We start from the raw sequence: 21,587 nt of genomic DNA on the forward strand, positions 1-21,587 counted from the left end.
GCTGTACCTTTCTTGACCTGTAATGTTAAGTTATTCCATAGGATGGAAATAAGCTGAGTTAGGAACTTATCTGTGTGAAACTGAATAGGCTCAACACTGATCCTTGTGGTAGCCCACTAGGTGAAATGCTACGTTCAGAGAGAGTAGGTGCAACATTCATTACTTTGAATCTGGTGACTAACCAATTTTCAATCCAGTGAACGACACAGGGGTTTACAATAAGTTGTATAATTTTTCAATTTTTCAATAATGCTGGCATAGGGGAAATATAGCCAGAAGTCTTGCCCAGGTCAAAATAAGCAGCATTGCAGAAAATAACCACTATCTACAGCCTCTGTAACCTTTGCAGAGGAGTTTACTAGGTTCAAGAAACAGGACCTGCCCTTCACAAAACCAAACTGAGCTGTGTCTAGGTCAATTACATTGTCTATGCCTGCTTAAATGAGTTCTGCTATGTTATGTTCCATAGCTTTGAAAATTAGGCTGAATAGGCTGATGGGCCTGCATTTACAAAGAGCCACAGAAGGGCTACCCTTGCGTAGGGTAGTCACTGTGCAGATACATTGAGGCTGAGCAGTTTAAGTAGCGGCTCTGTTGGTGTATATTTAGCAGGCGATGATGATGATGATGATGCAGCCTGGTATGGTATCTGGTTCTATATTTATGTTATTTTAGACTCTGACAGGAATTCTAAGGCTTGTTTCAGATAGTGGGAACAACAATGTGGGTAGGTGGGATAAGGTTGACACAAAATTTGTCTGCTAATGTTTTGGCTGTATCCTTAGGGTCACAATGTGTAAAAATATAAGGGATGAGATCAGTACATTGTTGGACATTATTTCTTAATTTTCAAACAGAAATGAGGAATGATTTATAGTATACATTGCTACAATATCAAAGGAAATTTGTAGTATCCTTTGTTAATTATAGTAATCTTAAGCTTATACTCTGCTTTAAAATTTCTAATACTTCCCTTCACTTCTTGTTTGCATGTTACATTGCTCTTAAGGTCGAGAGATGAGAATTTTCTTACACCTTTTCGTCTTTCCTTCTTTTGCTGTACAGCTTATTAATACAGGAGTTCATCAGTTCAAACAGAAAATGTTTATTCTGAAATGTACCATTATATTTAGGGAGGATGGGTTCCTGAATTTACCACTATATATAAGGAGGATCGGTTCCTGAATGTAGCATTATATTTGGGGAGGATAGATACAAAGTTTTCTATGCAGCTGTTTAGATATTGGAAAAATTGGAGGTGTCTTTGAAAGTCAGATGGACAGCGTGGCAATTGGACGGGCACAGTAAGCCCAGATGTGTAATGAGGGTGCCTTGGGAATGCTGAGTAGATCCTTCTTTGAAAGAAATTTCAACTCCTACCTCAATAAAAGCATCTCGTTTTTCCCAAGGGACGTAATTCACATGGAGACATGGAGTATGGATTTACCTTCTTTAAGACCTAAATAGTTAAGCCAGTGACAAGGTGCTGTGTGCAAAAGCTGATCGGTGCTTCTCAGGGTAGTAACTCAAAGACCCACTTGTGGAAAGCAGTATGAGGCCTTCTGTGTAATGCTTAAGATCTGAATTATAGGTGTGGACAGGCCAAAGAGGCAGCAGCTATGGGCGTAATCCACATAAAGGCATAGATGTGTGAGAAGCTTGAAGAGGCCATGAAGAATGACTTTCAGATGGTCTCATAAAAGATGGGTGGGACATAGAGTCATAGAAAGTTACTAGGCTCACAGCCCTAGAGCCCTTACAAGCCTAGCCATATTTATCCAGAGTTGCCCCAAATGTCAATGGTTAGGTGAATGATATTCACAGGGGTAAGGGTCTATGGTAGTTAATACTGACTTCCTCTGTCCAGGAGCAACATGGGCACCATGCCACAAGTGAATTTGTGGTCACCCATCCATTGATCTAGGTTGCGTTTGAAGAGGGTCAAGAATGGGTTTTGTTTCACATGAACTGAAAGCTTGTTTCAGAGAAGTGGCAGTCTGTGAGAGATGTAGCTATCTCTCCACATGATCTTTTCATGTCAGAGGTTAGGTTACGATCCCTGGAGTGAGTGACCTTCATGCAGTTTTATTTATGAATGTGTAGCAGTTCCATCAGGGCTGGGTTAGAGGCTGCCCTGTAAGCCAAGCAAGGAGAGTCAATTAGCAACCGGTAGGAGACAGAATGCAGTGACGGGTCTTTCATTCTTTCAGTATAAGAATTGTTTTGTGTACCCAGTAATTTCTTGGCGAGAAACCTCTGTGGTCTATCCAATTGATGCAGGTGTCTGGTGAGGTACGTGCAAAACAGAACATTATACTCAATTATTGTTCTGATGAGGGCCAAACAGTATAATCAAATTATAAAATCCTTAGATCTAGATGCAATGCCTTTACTTACAAGATGTACTACATAGAAGGATTTCCTAACTACTGTGGATAAGTGGAGGTCAAAGTTCAGATTACTATCAACCTGAGTACACAGATCACATACCACTGGGTTTAGGGGGTGCTGTCTATAATGTAATGAGCAGGGATATCAGCTTTCCCAAAGGGAAGAATAATGCATTTTTTTTTCATTTAGCTTTAATCAGTGGCTTTGGCACCAGTCATTTGTCTGTATTAACCCCGTCAGCAATTTATTAACATCATTGGGTGATTGAGTGATTGCTCCCAGTTTGCAATCATCAATAAACTTGGTCAGCCATAGGCCATCCAAGTTTGCCTGGACTTCTTGGAAATAAATTCCGAACAGTAAGGGGCCCAGCACAGAACCCTGTGGCATGCCACTAGTGACTGGTCTTTGCTTGAGGAGAAATCATCCACTTCGACAATATGTGTCCTGTTGGTGAGCCAATTGGCTACCCATCTGGTAATGCAGGGATTAATTCCCAACTGGAAGAATTTCTCTATAATACCTGAGTGGGGATTATATCAATTGCCTTGGCTGGGTCAAGATAGGTGGTATGCACTGTCTTTCCCTTGTCCAGGGCCTTGATGACTTTCTCAAAGAAGTCAACCATATTTAACAGGCATTATCTACCTTTAACAAATCCAAACTGGGTTGGGTGCAGAGTTTGGAGAGTGCCTCTGTCCTTGTTAATAAGGTCCATAATGATTCTTTCCATGGCCTTTCAGATATATAATAATTCCAAGGATCAGTTGATGGTCCCCCTTTGTGCAGAGGGATTACTGTTGCTGTCCTCCATTCTGCCAGAACATAACCAATTCACAGGCTGTAGTTAAACAGGGATCCAGGTGGGTTTACTAGGTCATAATTTAAGTTGTCTAAAAGGCAATCTGGGATGTTGTCTGGTCCCATTGATGCCTTGTTTTTGGCCTTGGAGACGATATGATCTGTTCTGTTGATATAATAGGCTGAGGAATGGTGGCAGGTATACTTTGGGGGATGACTGGAGTGGACAGAGGGGTGAAGTTTTCTCCAAATCTGTCAGTTAAGAGGTCGGCTATTACCTCCATTTGAGTAGGGGTGTTGTCATTCACAACAAGTTCAGGGCACAGCTGGGTATTCTCTTTTAGATTCTGGACATAGTTAAAGAATGTCATGCGATTATCCTAAGGTGGCTATTTTTGCCTCATAATGAGGTTTGGAGGACTTGACAAGATCTCTAATTTGTTTGTTTCAGCTAGAGAGGGATTTCCCCCTCTGCTGAGCCAGTTACCCCTTGTTCTTGAACAGTTGTTTTTTCTCTTGTTGTACAGCCCATTTATACTAGGGGTCCACCAGGTGGCTTGTTTTTTTTGGCAAGACCTGGTTTTAATCCGGCCAGGTATAGCCGATTCTATATAGCAGCTTAAGTGATTATACATGGCATTGGTGTACACCTTTGCATAGGAGTCCATGTTATCTGCATTCGAGGGGGCTTTGAAACTTCTTATACCATCACTTAGTAGGAGGTAATACGTCTTTGAAAAATTCTAAACATTTTTGAGCTTGATGGGGTATCTGGTCCTATAATTACATCAAATGAGACTGATTTATTGTGCGATCTTACCAGGGAGGACATCACATGGGGGGGTGCAGTGCTCTCCCATGTTAGTGAGTACTGTGTCCAGGACATTTGAGCCTCTTGTGGATGTGCTGACTAGCAGTTCCAGAGCATTTGCATTGAAAAAGTACAAGAACCTTTGAGCAAGCATGTTTGTGGTTGTGTATGTTTCCCAGTCGATGGTAGGATAATTTAAATCACCCCTAAGAGTGGTGGTGCTGTGGTAGCATTGTCACCTCACAGTAAGACGTTGTCCTGTTCGATTCTCAGCTAGAGCATCTTCTGTGTGGAGACATGCGTGAAAGGGCATACCTTCATTGAAGGTTGTGCGTCAGGGCCGGCAACTCAACATGTAAAAATCTACTGCCAATCATTAGCGGACCGGAGTTCTGCTGTGGCGACCCCTAACCAGGAAAAGCCGAAAGACACAACAACAACTAAGTAAGGTGTTGGCTGTATGGCAAGTGACTCCAGTAAGTCTAGGTATGCAGTATGTTTTTCCTGTTTCATTGTGGGAGACCTATAGCTAGCTATGATGTGGTAGGGGCTTTTCCTATAGTTAATCGGACATGGAGTAGCTCAAAAGAGTCATACTGTTAGACCAGTCTTGAGGTGCACTTTTCCTTAATGATGGATACACCTCCTCCTCCTTTGGTTCTTTCATGCTTGTTTGTGGTCGTAATGCATGGATAGCATTGTAGCCCTGCACGGCTGGGGTGCTTTCCACTCCTTTGAGCCATGTCTAGGTGACTGCGCAGACATCAGGATCTATAAAAGTGAGGGGTGCTTCCAAGGTGTGCAGTTTCTTGTTTAGACTCCTACCATTAAGCAGCAGTACCTTGAGTTTATCTAGAGAGGATTTTGTTACATTGCGAGGTTGGTTATTTTGACACTCCCTAAAAAAAGGCACAATAGAGGTGGCTAATGCCTTTGCCAGTATCCAAAAGCCTAGAGGAGACAGGAGCAGACCATTTCTGACAAAGCAGCATGACCTGTTGGCTGTGTCTTCCCAGGCTGACAGATGTTGGATCCCATTGGAATGATACCAGAAGCAAAGCCAATTGTTAAAGTCAATCATTTTTGTTCATCACCTGGGGCATTCACATCAACAGTGGAAAAGTATTGATATTGACCATTGACATTGTTGATAAGGAGAAGGAACACTTTCAGGAATTCCTGAAACCAATAATATGTCCTTCTCTTAGGAAGCATTACCATCAGCAACTGGTAAGGGTGGGTCCATTTTTGTAGGTAAGGCCTTAATATCACCACAAGAAATAGTTGGCATGACAGATTCATCATCCAGCAATTTCCACTCTCTGGAATAAACTTTTCCTACCCATATAATAATGTGGCTCTGTCAGTACATTTAAGAAATAATGCATTGATTACATAGGTACATATAAACTACAACATAGGTAACATAGGAAAGTGATGGCGAACCTATGACATGCATGTCAAAGATGACACACCACAATGTTTTGGGTGACACACCAGCATTCACCAGCACCTGAGTTACGAAAGAAACTGAATGGACAAAACTAGAAGAAATATGTGACCAGTTATCTATTAAAATTCAGCAACTAAAAAAGTCATTAAATCATGTTAATCAAATAAAATGCAGTGTGTTCCATATTTTTTCAGTTCAATTCAAAATTACTATTAAAAGTAGGGTAATTTTTTGTTGCACTATTTTAAGCTCAATTATCAGTACGCATATCGTTTTCTGTACTGTAAGTCTTCTACTTTTAAAATGCATAGCAGCACACATGATTGGACTGTTTTTTAAATAAATGAATATGTAAAGTATTGTTTCTCTTTTGTCCGGGGGGGGGGGGGGGTGACACGCCAGCAGAGTCAAGATAGGCATATTCCAAACTGTTGACATGCTGAGCCAAAAAGGTTCACCATCGCTGACATAGGTTAATAGCTATCAATTGCCTGTACAGCCAGTGGAAGTAAAAAAGAAGTTATGTACCTACATAACATTCCATGTGAGTTGTCCATCTTGCCTTCATTCTTTACTGATGGGTTTGGAACCTGTCTTTGGTTACAACTTGGCCGTTTACACAAGCTCAAGGTCTTCAACTAGCTCAAGGCTTATTCCCTATCCCATGATGCTCTAGTGCCTTCCCAAGATCTTGTTTGACTGTGAACTAACACTCACACACACACACACACACACACATATATATATATATATATATATATATATATATATATATATATATATATATATATATATATATATATATACTATTTAGAAGACCAGAAGAGGATCAAAACCAAGCAGGCGCCAGTCAGAAATCTGAAATCTCCTGATCCACTAGAAACCACAGGCTGGAGGTTGGAGGATAGGACGTAAGAATGAATTTGAGATGGACAACTCACATGGAACGTTATGGTAGGTACATAACTTCTTTATGTGAAGTTGTCCTATCTCACCTTCATTCTTTACTGATGGGACAGCGTCCCTAGCACCATCTTCTTGGGTGGCTCACAGGAGTATATTCTTCAGAACAGTGGCCCCAAAGTAGGCGCTGTCCCTGGAGGCCAAATCTACTTTGTAGTGAGTGATAAAGATAGGAGGTGTTGCCCAAGTTGCTGCTGCACAAATGGTATCTATTGGCAACTTGGCACAAAACGCAGAAGAAGTAGAAACCAGCCTAGTAGAGTGAGCTGTTATTTTGTTTGGTAGTTGTTTATTCACTGAATTATAAGTGAATGAAATGCAGTCTGATAACCACCTGGTTTACTATTGAAAATGCGAACGGCACTTGGGCGACAGTCAGATAGTCGAACGTATAAGGTCGTAAACAAGGATGTCGAAGACAAAATAATCAATCTAGGAACGGTTTTAACATGGGTCGAGGTAGGTGTTCAGTATTATTCCCTACTACAAACATCTTCCCTACCTCAACCCATGTTAAAACCGTTCCTAGATTGATTATTATCTTCGATGTTTACGACCTTATACGTTCGACTATCCGACTGTCGCCCAAGTGCCATTCGCATTTTCAATAGTAAAGCTAACCACCTAGATAGAGTGGTCTTTGCTACTGGTCTTTGCTACGGATGCACCTTTCTTGGCATCTGAAAATATTACAAACAGTTGATCAGACTTTCTAAACTCTTGTTCTGTGTAAACAGAAATGTAATTGTCTATGAACATCAAGTTGGTGTAGCATATATTCTGCTTTATTGCCATATGTAGGGAAAAAAACTGGTAGGCCTATGGATTGATTTAGGTTGGACTCTGGACATACTTTTGGTAGGAAAGACGGGTTTGTACACAGTGATACCCTGTCATTATGGAACAATAATTAAGGGGGTTTGATCGATGGTGCCTGTAGTTCTGATACCCTCCTAGCTGAGGTGATGGCTACTAAAAAGATAGTTTTCCATGTCAAAAACATGATGATGATTCGCATGATGATGACAGTTCAAAGGGGGGGGGGATTATCCTAGACTGAAGAAAATTTAGATTCCATGGTGGTAGTGGGGGCTTAATAAGTGGTCTCAAATGATTAGTGCCCCTAAGAAAAGCTTTAGACAGTCTGTGGGACATAATATTTGGCGCATCATTTCCAAAGTGAAAATTTTAAATTGCTGCCAATTGGACTCAGATAGTAGCTGCAGCTGCCCCCTCATTAAAAAGTTTTGTCAGGAATTCCAGAATAGAAGACATAGGATGCTGAATAAGGGTCAGTATGATTCTCTGATGCCCAAACTGCAAACCTTTGCCATTTGCTAAGATATAACTTTCTCGCTGATGTCTATGTGAGAAGATATCAAAGTGTGTCGTGCAGTGGACGAAAGATTTTGTAGCCTGGCTATGTTTGGAATTGAACAGCCAAGCTGTCAACTTGAGGGTTTGAAGGAATGGATGAGGAATTCCCGATGAATGAATCAGAAGATTTGGCACTGGTCCAGAATCCAAGGTTCCTCCTGAAGATGAGTCTGCAAGAAGGGGAACTATATTTGACAAGGCAGTAAGGGGCTATTAGTATCAAGGTCCTTCCCAATGTGCTGGCTTTCTGAAGAAATGTGGGTATCAGTGGAAATGGAGGAAAAACATAGATGAGACCAGGGGGCCAATCATGCACTATTGCATCCCTTGGGGGTTCACCACAGGGGGAATTAGGGCAAAGTAGCTGCTGCATTTCATGTTTGTGGGCATGGCAAACAGATCACAGCAAGGCTGGCCCCATTTTTGGAAAATCATTTCCGTTACTTCTTGCTTGAGAGACCACTCATGGGGCATCAGTATTTCTCTGCTTAGTCTGTCCAGAATCACATTGCACTTCCCAGGGATGTGCATTGCTATCAGAAAGCATTGGGAGGACATTGCACACTGCCATACTCTCGGGGCCTCTCGACAAAGAGGATGAGATTTTGTTCTTCCTTGTTTGTTTATATACCATACAACAGTCATGATATCTGTCTGGATTGCAATTGTTCCTAATGGAAGAGAGTCCTGGAATGCTTGCAATGCTAGAAGCACCGCTCTCATCTCTAGGACATTGATATGCAAGTGGGCCTCGTGATTCTGTCACGTGCCTTTGGCTGTTCTTCCCTGATAATGGCCCCCCACCCTATCTGAGAAGCATCCATTGTCACCGTAGCTAGCAGAGCTGGGAGAATAAAAGGTCGGCCTAATGTCACTTGGTCTGAGTGAAGCCACCAACGTAGGTCTTTTCTGCAAGATTATGTAAGTATTATTTAGTGAGACATTGGGAGTTCCTTTTTGGAACTTTGGAATTTTGCAAAAAGGATGGACATGGCTGTGATGAATACATATTTTAACAAGAGGGAGGAGCATAGGGTGACATACAAGAGTGGCGGAAGATGCACACAGGTGGATTATATCTTATGTAATGTAGAAGGGCCAATCTGAAGGAGATTGGAGACTGTAAAGTGGTGGCAGGGGAAAGTGTAGTTAGGCAGCATAGGATGGTGGTTTGTAGGATGACATTGGTGATCAAGAAGAGGAGAATGAGTGTGAGGGCAGCACCGAGGATCAAATGGTGGAAACTGAAAAGGGGTAATTGTGAGGTGATGTTCAGGGAAGAGTTAAGACAGGCACTGGGTGGCAGTGAAGAGTTACTGAATAGCTGGGTAACTACAGCAGAGCTAGTAAGAGAGATGGCTAGAAGGGTGCTTGGTGTGACATCTAGAAAGAGGAAGGAGGACAAGGAGACCTGGTGGTGGAATGAAGAAGTACAGGAGGGTATACAGAGAAAGAGGTTGGTGAAGAAGAAGTGGGATTGTCAAAGAGATGAAGAAAGTAGACAAGATTATAAGGAGATGAAGTGCATGGCAAAGAGAGAGGTGGCCAAGGCTAAAGATATGGTGTATGAAGAGTTGTATAAAAGGTTGGACACTAAGGAGGGAGAAAAGGACCTGTACTGATTGGCTAGACAGAGGGACCGAGCTAATAAAGATGTGCAACAGGTAAGGGTGATAAAGGATAATGAGGGAAACGTACTCACAAGCGAGGAGAGTGTGTTGAGCAGATGGAAAGAATACTTTGAGGGGCTGATAAATGAAGAGAATGAGAGGGAGAGAAGGTTGGATGATGTGTTGATAGTGAATCATGAAGTGCAGTGGATTAGCAAGGAGGAAGTAAGGATAGCTATGAAGAGGAAGAAGAATGGAAAGGCTGTTGGTCCAGATGACATACCAGTGGAAGCATGGAGGTGTTTAGGTGAAATGTCTGTGGAGTTTTTAACTAGATTGTTTAAAGAGATTTTTAAGAATAAGGGTGATGTGCAGAGCTGTAGTAACTACAGAGGGTATTAAACTGATCAGTCACAGCATGAAGTTATGGGAAAGAGTAGTGGAATCTAGGTTAAGAAGGGAGGTGATGATTAGTGATCAGCAGTATGGTTTCATGCCAGGAAAGAGCTCTACAGATGTGATGTTTGCTCTGAGAGTGTTGATGGAGAAGTACAGAGAAGGTCAGAAGGCATTGCATTGTGTCTGTAGATTTAGAGAAAGCATATGACAAGGTGCCTAGAGAGGAGTTGTGGTATTGCATGAGGAAGTCAGGAGTGTCAGAGAAGTATGTAAGAGTGGTACAGGATATGTATGAGGGTAGCGTGACAGCGGTGAGGTCTGCGGTGGGAGTGATGGATACGTTTAAGGTGGAGGTGGGATTACATCAAGGATCAGCTCTGAGCCCTTTCTTATTTGCAATGGTGATGGACAGGTTGACAGACGAGATCAGACAGGACTCCCTGTAGACTATGATGTTTGCAGATGACATTGTGATCTGTAGTGAGAGTAGGAAACAGGTGGAGGAGACCCTGGAGAGATGGAGATATGCTCTAGAGAGAAGAGGAATGAAGGTCAGCAGGGCTAAGACAGAATATATGTGTGTGAATGAGAGGGAGAATAGAGGAATGGTGAGGATGCAGGGAGTAGAGGTGGTGAAGGTGGATGAGTTTAAGTACTTGGGATCAACAATTCAGAGTAATGGTGAGTGTGGAAGAGAGGTGAAGAAGAGAGTACAGGCAGGATGGAGTGGGTGGAGAAGAGTGTCAGGAGTGATTTGTGACAGGCAAGTACCAGTAAGAGTGAAAGGGAAGGTTTACAAGAGGGTAGTGAGACCAGCTATGTTATATGGGTTGGAGACAGTGGCATTGACAAAAAGGCAGGAGTCAGAGCTTGACGTGACAGAGTTGAAGATGTTAAGATTTGCACTGGGTGTGACGAGGATGGACAGGATTAGGAATAAGTATATTAGAGGGTCAGCCCAGGTTGGAAGGTTTGGAGACAAAGCCATAGAGGCAAGATTATGTTGGTTTGGACATGTGCTGAGGAGGGATGCTGAGTATATTGGGAAAAAGATGCTAAGGATGAAGCTGCCAGGTAACAGGAAAAGAAGGAAGCCTAAGATAAGGTTTATGGATGTGGTGAGAGAGGACATGCAGGTGGTTGGTGTGACAGGGCAAGATGCAGAGGACAGGAAGAAATGGAAACAGTTGATCTGCTGTGGCAACCCCTAATGGGAGCAGCCAAAAGAAGAAGAAGAAGAAGAAGAAGACATTAGGAGTTCCTGCATGGACCACTGTTTAAAAACAAGCCATTGTAGAATTCGTACGTGCATTCGAACTAGAGGAATTACATTGATTGATGCTGCCATTGTTGCCCAGTACTTTCAGAACTTCCCATGCTTGAGTTTTTGTTTTGAACAGGATATCCAACACTTGTGCCTGAAGGGCCTCTATCCTTTCTATTGGAAGCTTTACCATCATTGTAGTTGTGTCTAAATTTGTGCCTATAAAAATGATATGTTGAGATGGCAATAAGGCAAATTTTTCATAGTTTATAGCAATCCCTAAATGAGCAAGGAGCTGTAAGGTGGTGTCGCTTGCTTGTATTAGTAGATGCTTTGTGGCTGTGGTTAGGAGCCAGTCGTCTAGGTATGGAAACACTCAGAATCCTGAACATCTCGGGTGAGCCGTGACCACTGCCATACATTTGGTGAACACCCTTGGGGCTGTAGTGAGGCCAAAGGGCAGATCTCAAAACTGATAATGACTGGCTCCCAGCCAAAAGCACAGATGACTCCTGCATGGCCTGTCCATTCTTATGTGGTAGTACACATCCTGAAGGGCTATAGATCACATCCAATTGTCTTTTCCCAGAAAAGGAAGTATCAACTGCAGTGTAACCATCAGAACTTTGTCTTTTTTACTGATTTGTTCAGTCTGCTGAGATCTAATATTGGTCTCCAGTCCCCTTTTTTCTTTGGAACCAAAAAGAACCTTGAATAAGTCCCAGATCCTATCTGGTCTGCAGGGACTAACTAGATGACTCTTTTTTTCTAGCAACTTCTGAACTTCTATGGTTGCTTGATCCCTGTGACTGGGTGGAACATCCAGGATCCTTTTGCTTTGTGGGGGTGGCATGGAAAAGGGTATTGAGTAGCCTCTGGATACGATGCTTTGTACCCACTTGTCTTTTGTTATTTTTAGCCAGGCATCTGAGTACAAAGATAAGTGACCCCTGACTGCCTCCAGAGTGAGACAGGTGGGGCTCCTTTCAGGAGTGCTGAAAAGGCTTATCGAAGAAAGATTCCAGGTCATCCTGATTATGCAGACCCTCTCTGCCACGGGGCCGGCGTATTCTGTTATTACCTCCTCCTCTGCCCCTGGAGGAAGGTTGACCATGTGTGTCTTGAAAAACTCTCTGGGGTTTCCAAAGCCACATCTTTCCCCCCTTTTGACCTATGGGATAGGGTCTAGAAGGAGTGGAAAAATGGACTCCGATGGCAGAGAGAGTTTTTCCTTCCTGTTCACACACCTGGTTAGTGTCTCTTTGACCTTAGGCCCGAACACAGACCAGCCATCAAAAGGGGTGTTAATAAAAGATGACTTGAAGGGTTCCATGAAATTCCACAAGCCCTTCCAGGAATGTCTCCTAAGGGCAACCCCTGAACCCGCTGACCTACTTGCTCCATCGGCTGCATAAGAAACTAGCCTCATGGATGAGTTCACTACAGAATTAAGGGTGGAGAGCTGGGATGATACCTTATCTGCTATTCCCTCAGCTACTGAACCCTGAAGAGCATCTCCAAGCTCTTTAAGGAAATGTCTCTGTAATCTAGTGAAGTGGGTTAGATAATTCAGAGACCTGAGAGTAAAGGTCGCTGAAGAAAGCATTGGCTTTCCATATCTGTCCATCGTGTGTGAATCTTTGTATGGAGGATGAACAGAAGTGGACATTTCCAACAACTCCTTTTTGGTGGCTGCCGCCACCACCATAGCATCTACTGGGACACCGTTCATCAAAAAAGTTTTATCTTCAGGGGAAGTGATAAATTTATTTGGCATTCTAGGGATGGGCTCCACTGTGTCTAGAGACTCCCATGACTTCTGACAAACTAATTCCATAGGCTCATTGAAAGGCTGAGACACCCAAATGGTGTAAGGTTGAGACCCAAAAGCCTTCAGGTAAACAGACTCCTCGTCAGAAGGGATGATGGGCTTCCAGCTGCCTCTCTGTTTAAGGATCTCTAGGATGCCAGCAAAGGAGACATTCACAGAGGTCGATCATGGGGACCCTTCTGATTCACCGAGATCTGTGTTTGATGTGATTGACTCCTGTGGGGAGTCCAAATGCTTCTTTTTGCATGTTCTCTTCTAGGGGACCTCTTCAGACAGGTATTCTGGAGATGTTTTGAAAGAGAAGGGTTTGCCCACTGGGGCATCCTGAGGCTCTGGGTCTCTATGCCTGTGTGGAATCAGTTGCGCCGAGACAGACACTGGTGCCTTAAGGGGTGGAATGGCTGGATCCAAAGGTGGTGCTGCCTCTAAGGACAGTAATCTCCTCATAGCCTTAGAAGCACCCCACCCATGACCCGAGGAAACCCCTGGCTCTGAAGAACCAGAAGGTTCCCCTGGTACCACAGGGGTAGCTCCGAAGCAGAGGTAGGAGCCAAACTCACACATGCCGAAGTCCCAAGAGGTAAGATCGGATCCGAAAAAAACTTGGCTCGACTCTCCTCCCCGGAACCGGCCAGTGAATGTTGGCTCTTAGACCCCTCTGATGGCACAGAGATAGTCGGAGCAGTTGGAGCTGAAGATCATGGATCAAGTCTCGGCTCCGACAGATCCACCACAATTGGCTCTGTGCATTCCGGTTCTGATCCCACAGCTCAGGTCGGACAAGGAATCGAAGTAGAAGGGACAGGTCTGGTTGGTTCCAAGGCCCTCTGGGTCAGTTCCAACAAAAGTTTTCTAAACAAAAAACAGAATCAGCTTCCTTCGTTGTCACCAACACCAAACCAAACTCATAAACGGAGAAGCCAAGGAGAAAAGGATACCGTAATCAATTCCAAATCAATATGAACGCTTTATTAGAACTTGCGTTTTCGTCTAGTACAAGACTTCCTCAGATAAAACAATCGCTGCCATCTTATCCTCATACATAGTATTTAAAGAAATTTAAAAACTGGCTAAACCAATCATATCACTGCTGCACTTTACTAATTAACAAAACCATTTCAGTTTAAAGCAAATGAAGTAATAATATTTATATAAAATCATTTATCATGTTAAAAAACATTTTTCCTTAAAACATTTTAAAAAATATTTATGAGAACCAGAAGGTTTATCCTGTTATTTACAATGTGTTTAATAATATTAGTTCCTCACTATGTTAAATACATTTGTTTGGGCCTGAAGTTTCATTGAGTATGTATATGTTCTTTCATGAACTCATACCACCATCTAGTGGTAAATTATGTTGTTTCATTTACTATTTTCCCTTAGCTGCTTTCAGCTTTAGTAGTGGTAATATCGAAATGTTTTCATTCAAACCAGGTGGTTTGTTGGCTTCTAAGGCCACTTGCCACCACAGTTCCTTATACCCAATGTTCTCCTCCCATGGGCCCCCTCTTATGTCAGTTTTGACTTGATCCAACACAAAAAAGGCAAAATCAAAATTCTTACATGTCAATGAGTGTCTAAATAGTGCATTGGTGTCCTTCCCTTTCCTAATATCATACGTATGTTCATAGATCCTCTTTTTCAAGGATCTTTCTGTTTTCCCTACATAAAAGGAAGGACACTTTCTGCAGATTACTAAATACACTACTCCTTTCGATTCACAGTTGAAATACCCCTTGCTATACAGCCATAATTTTCTACTATCCAAATATATTTTTCACAATTTATAACCATCTCACATTGGTTACATGTCCCACAACTGAATGTCCCCACCTTGCTTGTCATTGCTCTATCTCCTAATCGTGTGTTTGAGTTGTTCCCTATTTCTAGTATGTTTTTTATGTTTAGGGAATTCTTATATACTACTTTTGGGTTGGATTCTACTAGGCTCTTCAAGTCAGTAAAACCTTTAAATCTCTCCCATTCTTTAATGAATAATGTTCTCACTTTTTTATTCAAGTCATTGTATTCTAATACTAGTGAATGTTCATAATTCACTTCATGTGTTTCTGTATTTTCATTTTGTTCTTTTGGCGTTTCTTTTGTTCCTATTATGGGTTTGAATCTTCCCTTCCTTGCATTTGTTACTTCCATCCTGTATTTATTGATAAAGGCCTTGGGATAACCCCTATCTGTGAACATACCCTCTAACTTATCACATTCTTTAATATATTCTTCTTCCAATGTAGTCATTCTTGACCCTCTAATAAACTGGCCCTTAACCAGATTTATTTTACAATGGATTGGGTGTTCACTGTCGAAATGGAGAAATGAGTTTACATAAGTGTTCTTTCTGTGTATTCTAGTCTCAAAAGAGTTGGTTGTTTTTAATATTTCCACATCCAAATAAGCAATACTGACATAGGAAAAATTATATGTAAATTTAAGGAAGTTAGTTGTGTTTCCTAAATAATTAAAGAATTCTTCTAATTGTTCAAGGCTTCCCGTCCAGAATATTATAATATCGTCCAGGAATCTTCTATATAGTTTGCAGTATTTTGCATAGTTTGAAGGGAAAATATACTTGTCCTCCCAATTGGCTAGAACCAAATTTGCAAAAGTAGGTGCACAGGCTGCACCCATCGCAACACCTTTTATTTGTTGGAAAAACTCCCCCTTATGTACTAGGAAATTGTTCTTTAATATTGTATCCATCAAGCCTGTGCACGCTACTTTTTCTTCAAATTTCAATTTCTTGTCCCAAAATACTTCCTCTTCAAACATACGAATTCCTTCTTCATATGGTATTGAACCAAATAGTTCTACTACGTCTATTGTTACAAACAAGATATCCTTGTCAAATAACTTGGGTTCAAGTGCTCTTAATAAATCCCAGGAGTCACGTAAAATGGCATTTTTATTCTTCCAAATATGTTTGGTTTTAACATCCACAAACTTTGCTAAGGTTGTAGTTTTGGATCCCTCTGCTGCCACTATTGGCCTAAAAGGTGGATCATCACTTTGCTTATGTATTTACTGGTATTCTTGGTTTATCAGTTTTTAAGTAGGATAACATTTTTTCGTCCAAAACTTTTTCCGTCACCATATCTATTAGCATCATATCAATCTTCCTGTATGCTATATTTATCTCATTACGAGAAACAACCTTGTATTTAGTTTCGTCCCTAAGGATGTTGTTCATTTTGCCCTCATATTGAATAGACTCCATTATAACAATTCCTCCGCCCTTATCGGGCTTCATGACTCTAATGCCCTTGTTGTTTTTCAAGTCCTGAAGACTTTTTCTTTCACTCTTCCCCATGTTGTTGACATATTTCACCCTCTTGTCTAATTTTTTAATACCCTCTTCCATAACTTTCTCAAAATTCTTGAGTTGTGCATGTATGGGGGGATTAAAGACAGACTTGTTTTTTAATATTCGTTGTTCCTCTGTTGCGTGTATTATTCCTCTGTCTATACCATATTTATCATTACTGAACAATATTTCTAAGTTCATTTTCCTTAAGAATAATTTTAAGTCCAGTATTGTTTGTACTCTCTTCCCTCTCTTTGATGGTATAAATTTAAACCCCTTCTCCATTAGTGAAAAATGGTCCTTGGTTAGTTGTAGGTTACTAAAATTGTAAATAGTAAATGCATTTAAAGTATACTTGTTACCAATCTGCTCTATCCCTTCATTACCTTTGTTACTTTGGGAAGGGGTTTCTATCTCCTGTAATACCCCTTTCCCCTTAACCCCCTCCCCTTTGAAAATCCCTATAATTATTTTCTTTTGGTCCCTGTTCATGCTGTGTTATTTCTAGGGGGGGGGAATCTGTATCATAATCAAAGTTGAGTGTGTCAGGGTTGTAAGTCTCTCTTTGATATTCCCTGTTGACTACATTATTTCTACCTACCCATTTATTTCTATTATTTTTCTGATATGGTGGGGGGGCTGAGTTGTTAATTGGATTGGGATAACTGGTGTTATTCTCATACTCCAGTATATCCCTTCTTAATTTTGCTGTCTTTCTTGTCACTAAGTCTGTACATTTTTGTTCAATCTCCCTTTTTAAACCAAAGTATTTCTGTTTCTCTTCCTTAATTTCAAACAGGAGATCTCCCTTAATTTGTGAGTCTAAGTCACTAATTTGTTCATTGATCACCTTCAGGTTCCTTTCGTTCTCATCAATAATGCATGCAACAATTTCCATTCCACATTTGTTAAAAGCATTCACCAAATCTTTATGAAATATAGACCCAATCTGCACATTATTGGGTTATTTCCATGTGCGTAATCCCTTAGGAACTATGCAGCGATGTAAGCATTCTTTCAAATAACCATTTTCAATAGTAGTAGCTTTATACTTATACAATAATTTAGAAAACCTGTCCATTTTTTTACTAAAAGGTTCTATATTTACTGTCCGTTTGCCATAATTGTCATTTTTGTCATTATTATCAACAAATTTAAAATCATATGGCTCTTTGAGCCATTTGTTCATCTCCGTTGTGTTGGAGGTAAAGAAAGTACCTTGTTGTGACCGCTCCTGCGGTTCACTAGAAAAATTAACCCTGCCATCAAGGTCGTCATTGTCAGCATCCTGGAATATAATGGGCGTTGCTGCGGGGTTGAAAGAAGCACCCTTCGGTTCAGTTCCATTAGCATTCGTTGTTTCCCCGTCTAAGCAATGTCTTTTCCTCTTGGTTTGCAGTTGACGAGATTCCCTTTCGTCCATATCTCTCCCCACTTCCGGACGCTGTGTACGCACAATCATTGCCTCACAAAGAGGCATCAGTAAATCAACCAAAGCTGTAAGCTGTCCAATAAGTCTTCTTGCCTGGCTGCTCTCTTCGTTGCCAGGCTGTGTATCCTTTTCCTTCTCCGTACCACTCATATTAACCACGAAACAAAAAACAGAATCAGCTTCCCTCGTTGTCACCAACACCAAACCAAACTCATAAACGTAGAAGCCAAGGAGAAAAGGATACCGTAATCAATTCCAAATCAATATGAACGCTTTATTAGAGCTTGCGTTTTCGTCTAGTACAAGACTTCCTCAGATAAAACAATCGCTGCCATCTTATCCTCATACATAGTATTTAAAGAAATTTAAAAACTGGCTAAACCAATCATATCACTGCTACACTTTACTAATTAACAAAACCATTTCAGTTTAAAGCAAATGAAGTAATAATATTTATATAAAATCATTTATCATGTTAAAAAACATTTTTCCTTAAAACATTTTAAAAAATATTTATGAGAACCAGAAGGTTTATCCTGTTATTTACAATGTGTTTAATAATATTAGTTCCTCACTATGTTAAATACATTTGTTTGGGCCTGAAGTTTCATTGAGTATGTATATGTTCTTTCATGAACTCATACCACCATCTAGTGGTAAATTATGTTGTTTCATTTACTATTTTCCCTTAGCTGCTTTCAGCTTTAGTAGTGGTAATATCGAAATGTTTTCATTCAAACCAGGTGGTTTGTTGGCTTCTAAGGCCACTTGCCACCACAGTTCCTTATACCCAATGTTCTCCTCCCATGGGCCCCCTCTTATGTCAGTTTTGACTTGATCCAACACAAAAAAGGCAAAATCAAAATTCTTACATGTCAATGAGTGTCTAAATAGTGCATTGGTGTCCTTCCCTTTCCTAATATCATACGTATGTTCATAGATCCTCTTTTTCAAGGATCTTTCTGTTTTCCCTACATAAAAGGAAGGACACTTTCTGCAGATTACTAAATACACTACTCCTTTCGATTCACAGTTGAAATACGCCTTGCTATACAGCCATAATTTTCTACTATCCAAATATATTTTTTCACAATTTATAACCATCTCACATTGGTTACATGTCCCACAACTGAATGTCCCCACCTTGCTTGTCATTGCTCTATCTCCTAATCGTGTGTTTGAGTTGTTCCCTATTTCTAGTATGTTTTTTATGTTTAGGGAATTCTTATATACTACTTTTGGGTTGGATTCTACTAGGCTCTTCAAGTCAGTAAAACCTTTAAATCTCTCCCATTCTTTAATGAATAATGTTCTCACTTTTTTATTCAAGTCATTGTATTCTAATACTAATGAATGTTCATAATTCACTTCATGTGTTTCTGTATTTTCATTTTGTTCTTTTGGCGTTTCTTTTGTTCCTATTATGGGTTTGAATCTTCCCTTCCTTGCATTTGTTACTTCCATCCTGTATTTATTGATAAAGGCCTTGGGATAACCCCTATCTGTGAACATACCCTCTAACTTATCACATTCTTTAATATATTCTTCTTCCAATGTAGTCATTCTTGACCCTCTAATAAACTGGCCCTTAACCAGATTTCTTTTACAATGGATTGGGTGTTCACTGTCGAAATGGAGAAATGAGTTTACATAAGTGTTCTTTCTGTGTATTCTAGTCTCAAAAGAGTTGGTTGTTTTTAATATTTCCACATCCAAATAAGCAATACTGACATAGGAAAAATTATATGTAAATTTAAGGAAGTTAGTTGTGTTTCCTAAATAATTAAAGAATTCTTCTAATTGTTCAAGGCTTCCCGTCCAGAATATTATAATATCGTCCAGGAATCTTCTATATAGTTTGCAGTATTTTGCGTAGTTTGAAGGGAAAATATACTTGTCCTCCCAATTGGCTAGGACCAAATTTGCAAAAGTAGGTGCACAGGCTGCACCCATCGCAACACCTTTTATTTGTTGGAAAAACTCCCCCTTATGTACTAGGAAATTGTTCTTTAATATTGTATCCATCAAGCCTGTGCACGCTACTTTTTCTTCAAATTTCAATTTCTTGTCCCAAAATACTTCCTCTTCAAACATACGAATTCCTTCTTCATATGGTATTGAACCAAATAGGTCTACTACGTCTATTGTTACAAACAAGATATCCTTGTCAAATAACTTGGGTTCAAGTGCTCTTAATAAATCCCAGGAGTCACGTAAAATGGCATTTTTATTCTTCCAAATATGTTTGGTTTTAACATCCACAAACTTTGCTAAGGTTGTAGTTTTGGATCCCTCTGCTGCCACTATTGGCCTAAAAGGTGGATCATCACTTTGCTTATGTATTTTCGGTATTCCGAAAATTACTGGTATTCTTGGTTTATCAGTTTTTAAGTAGGATAACATTTTTTCGTCCAAAACTTTTTCCGTCACCATATCTATTAGCATCATATCAATCTTCCTGTATGCTATATTTATCTCATTACGAGAAACAACCTTGTATTTAGTTTCGTCCCTAAGGATGTTGTTCATTTTGCCCTCATATTGAATAGACTCCATTATAACAATTCCTCCGCCCTTATCGGGCTTCATGACTCTAATGCCCTTGTTGTTTTTCAAGTCCTGAAGACTTTTTCTTTCACTCTTCCCCATGTTGTTGACATATTTCACCCTCTTGTCTAATTTTTTAATACCCTCTTCCATAACTTTCTCAAAATTCTTGAGTTGTGCATGTATGGGGGGATTAAAGACAGACTTGTTTTTTAATATTCGTTGTTCCTCTGTTGCGTGTATTATTCCTCTGTCTATACCATATTTATCATTACTGAACAATATTTCTAAGTTCATTTTCCTTAAGAATAATTTTAAGTCCAGTATTGTTTGTACTCTCTCCCCTCTCTTTGATGGTATAAATTTAAACCCCTTCTCCATTAGTGAAAAATGGTCCTTGGTTAGTTGTAGGTTACTAAAATTGTAAATAGTAAATGCATTTAAAGTATACTTGTTACCAATCTGCTCTATCCCTTCATTACCTTTGTTACTTTGGGAAGGGGTTTCTATCTCCTGTAATACCCCTTTCCCCTTAACCCCCCTCCCCTTTGAAAATCCCTATAATTATTTTCTTTTGGTCCCTGTTCATGCTGTGTTATTTCTAGGGGGGGGGAAATCTGTATCATAATCAAAGTTGAGTGTGTCAGGGTTGTAAGTCTCTCTTTGATATTCCCTGTTGACTACATTATTTCTACCTACCCATTTATTTCTATTATTTTTCTGATATGGTGGGGGGGCTGAGTTGTTAATTGGATTGGGATAACTGGTGTTAAAAAGTTTTGTCAGTGCCGGTGTCCTTAATAGTCTCTGTACCATGTGATCCATATCAAAATCAGAAAGGCTTCTAGAGGATCGAGATGAAGGCACTGGGGATGCTGTAACTTGTAATAGAGGGGATCTCGATGTAGGAGATACCATCTCCAGAGCAGGGGACCAGCTCCTAACTTTTAAAACCAATGGCTCTGATACCAGTGGAGCTGAGGTAGATGGTTCTTTGGAATCAATAGGTTTGGAAACTGTCAGAGACATCCTTGGTGCTTTCTTTAATGGCTCCACCCCTTCTGAGGTAGAAGAGGATGACCTTTTTGAACTCTTCGTCTTGTCAGGGGTAGTTGACATTTTATGGGGACTTTGACTCTGTTCTAGGGTTTCTGTAAAGGAAGATTTTACAAGTCCTCTTAAAATTAACTTATTTTTCCTCTCATGAATTACCCTGGAGATAAAGGAGTGGCATATGGTGCATGACTCCTGTAAATGAACTGCCCCCAGGCAGTAAACACACTTTGTGTGTCCGTCAGTGATTGATATCTTTTGGTTACACTAAGGGCACTTTTTGAAACCAGAAAGTTTACCTTCTTTACCATGCTTAGACATTATAACAGTTGGTCT

General features: G+C 40.4%; 1 protein-coding gene across 1 annotated transcript in view; it reads left to right on the forward strand.

The window, feature by feature from the left end:
• The window catches only part of LOC122788060 (low-density lipoprotein receptor-related protein 2-like), a 1,238,079-nt gene that overhangs the window by 284,132 nt on the left and 932,360 nt on the right, over positions 1 to 21,587 (forward strand). The gene's annotated exons all lie outside the window — the stretch shown is intronic.

This window comes from Protopterus annectens, chromosome 13.part0 (assembly GCF_019279795.1).
Source record: "Protopterus annectens isolate FY-2018-M chromosome 13.part0, PAN1.0, whole genome shotgun sequence".
NCBI lineage: Eukaryota > Metazoa > Chordata > Ceratodontiformes > Protopteridae > Protopterus > Protopterus annectens.